The 4509-nt window shown below is 36.2% G+C and overlaps 1 non-coding gene across 1 annotated transcript; it reads right to left on the bottom strand.

Moving 5' to 3' along the window:
* Positions 1–1915: 1915 nt before the first annotated feature.
* Positions 1916–1988, bottom strand: TRNAV-UAC (transfer RNA valine (anticodon UAC)). The gene has a single exon. It is a non-coding gene; the product is annotated as a tRNA-Val (tRNA).
* Positions 1989–4509: the final 2521 nt, after the last annotated feature.

The raw sequence follows: 4509 nt of genomic DNA, 5'->3' as shown, positions 1-4509 counted from the left end.
ACTTGAATTAACAAAAAACGAATCATCGATTTTCGGCATCCCGCAGTCAAAACAAATAAATTTTGAATCGCACGATAATTTGAAATTTTTTAAATTGTTAAAATAGACACAAGCTGAGTGAAAATCGATTTCACACTCATGACAACGAATACTTTTTTTGCTACGACGGGCGACTTTTAAGCAAATCTTACACGGAATTTTTCTGGCTGGACCAGGATTTAAATTTATATCACCGGCGAGAAGAATTACGGTGCAAACACACCAAAGGCTAAAATCACGCGACTTAGGCAATATAGCGTTAGGTTTATGCTTAATAAAAGCAAACTGTTTAGACGGTGAAAACACATCGTCCGAGTAGGACGAGGATTGTCTCGCAAATTCGATATACGAATAATCAGATACATTTGAAGCACATAAATCACCATAGCACCCGAACGCAAATAGTCTCGAAGTAAAAGTCAGAAATAATAAAGAGTAAACTATACCTATGAGACCAGGCAGATACGAAACCTTCATTTTGAGAACTACGGGCCTCGGCAAGCACACAAACACGGAGCAAAATTCAATGCGACCGCACAGTACGAACGACTCAATGACGACTGTATCATGTTGAGGATACAGTATTGAATATTTGAAATGTTCTACTGGATGTCTAAAAAAAGCAAGCGAACTTTGGCATAACTCGAATGGAAAATGTAAATATTTGATCGTGGATGCCAAACAAGGGTGTTGCGCGAATTTATACATTTAATTTCGAATATCGAAATGCTACATTTCTATTGTCGCCTCTTTGATGGTAAAGTTGCACTGGAACTTCCTTTTCCGTACTTAAGAATTTCTTGGTCATAACTCAGTCTATGGTAATATTGGCTGAGTGTGTTGCGACGGCTCATATGACCCATACACTGAAACCACTGGTGATTATAAAATGCCAAATATTTTGAAAATAGAGGAAGGGAGGGGGTGTCGGAGTTAAATGTGACCTTCTTGGCATAACTAGTAATGAATGATGTGTTTAACCATATTATTTCCGAGGGAAATGAATATAACAAGTCTGAGAAGTATTTCTGTTTATGTGATCTTTACCCTTTACCACACAGGATAAACTTTGTTGCTTTGTCTTAAGTAGACGACATTCACTCTAAACGACAGTCTTATCAACAACTTAAAACAGATTTAAACTTCTTTTGGTGCAAACTTGAAAATTTGTCAAGCCAGCAACAATTAAAACTATGTCGGTCAAGATGCTCACAAGTTAGTGAGCATCGACACGAAATCCCTTCAAAATAATTAATTTCATGATAAAATGTTTTCGGAAAATGTAATTGTTCTTGAAAAAGCGTAGATATGTAGTTTTTTCAATTAATTTAGAGGGACTAGGTCGATTAACAGTAAAATCAGTTGATTGAATTAAATATTGATTAAGGATTGAGTGTATAAAAATAACTAGAAAAAATTTCAATATCTGATACTTCAGTCAATTGATAAACCACACACATATCGTTTGTTTTTTCGGCCTTGGTCGAAACCAAGACGTTTTTATATAATATCTGTCGCTTCAGTCTTAATGTAATTAAATTTTGAGTAATTATGTTTTCTTTACCGCTTATTATTATGTCCAATTACGATGGTCAAAACATGCATCTAGCAGGGCCCGAACGTTGCACCTTCCGCGTGTTAGGCGGACGAGATAACAACTACACTACACATACCTGGTAATACTGAGATTCCTAAGAGATCTAGCTTATTATTATGTCCAATCACGATGGTCAAAACATGTATCTACCAGGGCTCGAACCCGGGACCTTCCGCATGTAAAGCGGACGTGATAACCACTACACAATGAATACTTGGTTATTCTGAGTTTTCGAAGAGATCTAGCTTATTATTGTGTCCAATAACGAAAGTCAAGTCATGTATCTACCAGGGCTCGAACCTGGGACCTTCCGAGTGTAAAGCGGACGTGATAACCACTACACCATAGATACTTGGTTATTTTGAGTTTTCGAAGAGCTCTAGCATTATTATTATGTCCAATCACGATGGTCGAAACAAGTACTTCTGTAATTAACTAAAATTAACATACTTAGACTTAATTGTTTCTGATTAGACTGGCCGATCGCACACCCTGAATACTTAATTGTTAAATTAAGAGTATTTCGAAAACTAACTTCGCTCTAGTTTTTTAGTTAGAGGTGGTTAAATATCACGAAAAACCCCATGTTAATCTCCATAGGAAAATTGGTAAAAGCATGTGAATTTTGCTTTAACGTTACAAAAGAGTATCAAGTCATATCTACAAGGGCCTACCGGCCCTGTAGAATATATTGAATCAGAATCATTATGCAAATGACATGTTGAAGCATTGAATAGAAACCTAATTACTGCTATAAGAAAATAACACGTAGCTGCCTATATATAATTTTTTTTATGTTATCTGTAATTTTCCTCTTTTTAATTTTTTTTACGAATTTGTTTTCCTTCGTTTGAATTTTCTCGCAAGCCGTTTTCACGGAAAGGGTTCATTAATCGTCTAAATTTTTGCTAGGTGTGGTTTTTTTTCGGTTGTCGCCCAACGTCGTCGTCAAGCGACATCCGAAAAAAAACGTCGCTACGCTGAACCAAAATTGCGTTCAGTGTGGCGATATTAGCTTTCTATTTTTTCGGTCAAGTTCGCGGTTAACGCTTAGGCTCTGCGCGAGTCAATCAGCAACAAGCTTGAGTAGTGACGTAATTTTCTACCACACGTTTTCGGAAGAGAACGTCCGCGTTCCGCCATATCTCTATTTATTTATTTAGTTCCTAATCAAGTCAGTTACTATCCCTGAGAATGCCGAAATTCAATGCTGAAAGTTTTATTGAAGAGGTTCGAAACCATCTATATCTTTATGATATTAGAAACAAAGATTACAAAGACCACTCTAATAAAGAAAATAGATGGGCCGCAATTGGTGCAATGTTCAGTTAATCAGGTAAGCCTTGGCTCCATTATTTGCGGGAACTGCGCTAAGTGAAAACTATAACGCTAGGCGAAAAAAAGTTTTTTTCGGGCAAGTGAAAACCATGCATAAACAACCTATTTCATATATATAGGTTTTTGCTACGAGTGCGAAATACGATTATGGGTTTAACTATTATGATCTGTGAGTGTGTATGTTTTGGTTGGATAAACGAAAAGATCTTTTTAGCTAGGTGTGGTAAGATCTTATTGTACCCCAACCGTTGGACCATCTGGAATATTCAATAAGCGAGTAACAAAACGTGAATACTGTACTATATTAGTACATTCGAAACCATCACACCCTTTCCAGCCCCAACCACACCTTGCTAATAGGGAAATTACTTTTACGTGACTTGTAGAATTCTAAATTTTCCGTTTCATCACAACTGAGCGCTCGTTTAATCGCAGTGGCATCTTAATTGCATTGCAGGCCTTTTTAAGATGCCACTGATAGTACAAGTCTGCGAGGAATTGTGTCACATATTCTAGTAAATATACGAATCACAGGCTCCACGCGTGTGGGGGCCCCTAGGCCAGTGCCCATCAGGCCCAATCGCGAGTATTTATTACAAGCGGAGATCCGAACATCGTTTTCTATGACGTTAAACAAATCAATCGAAATTTACCTTAAAATTAGTTATAAGCAAGGATTAGAATAGGATCAATTAATGACCCTCATGAGGTTTCAACTTTCAATATTCCAAAATGTAGATTCGACGCGCTCTCTTGATTTCTTTTTCGAACCGTCTTATCATTGATAGAATGCGCTTCTCTCTAACATTAGACGATCAACGACGGTTCCTACAATCAAAAACTGACCTCGACCCTTGACCGCTAATATGATGCACGATTCTTGCTAGTTAGTGTAAAAAGAAATGCTCAGGTAACTTAAAATTATACCTTAAAAGTATGGCTTTTTCTAAATATAAAAGGAATTAAGTATTTAAAAATAATTATAACAATAATAATCTCTTAATACAAAATAATTAGCATTTAATTAGTCTTAAAAATAATCAAGGACTATTGCTTTAGTGGCGTCTGCTAAATCGAACCACTTACCCCCAACGGGATTGGTTGAATACTCACATGCTAAGAGGGGCAAATGTAATTTTGGTGAAAAAAACGAAGATAAGTATTTTATAAAATAATTGATGATTTATAATCATTTCTTTAAACTGAAAATTTTTAGTTTATGTCAAATCGGTCATTTAATTTTGTTCTCTTATCATTTACTTTTTCTAGTCTTTGTTCACTTACACATTTTTTATTACTATAGGTAAGTAGCTTTTGCGTTACCAAAACGCGTATGTTTTTAGAGAAAAGTCTGAAAAATAAATAATTTGCTCTCATTCTTATATTGAAACTATATCAAATAACAGCAAAAGTGAATAGGCTACTACGTACAGAAAGTGAAGAACTTCCGCGTTGTTATGAAACGTGTTATTTCTCTCGCTCTCTTAAACGTCCCCGCCTTAGCGGAAAACCACAGTAACGCGGCGGCGAATCAC

Source organism: Phalangium opilio, unplaced genomic scaffold (genome assembly GCF_054372755.1).
Source record: "Phalangium opilio isolate 3A_F unplaced genomic scaffold, DU_Popi_V2 ptg000037l_1, whole genome shotgun sequence".
Lineage (NCBI taxonomy): Eukaryota > Metazoa > Arthropoda > Arachnida > Opiliones > Phalangiidae > Phalangium > Phalangium opilio.
Note: the sequence above shows the minus strand (reverse complement) of the source record. Positions and strands in the feature narration are given on the sequence as shown.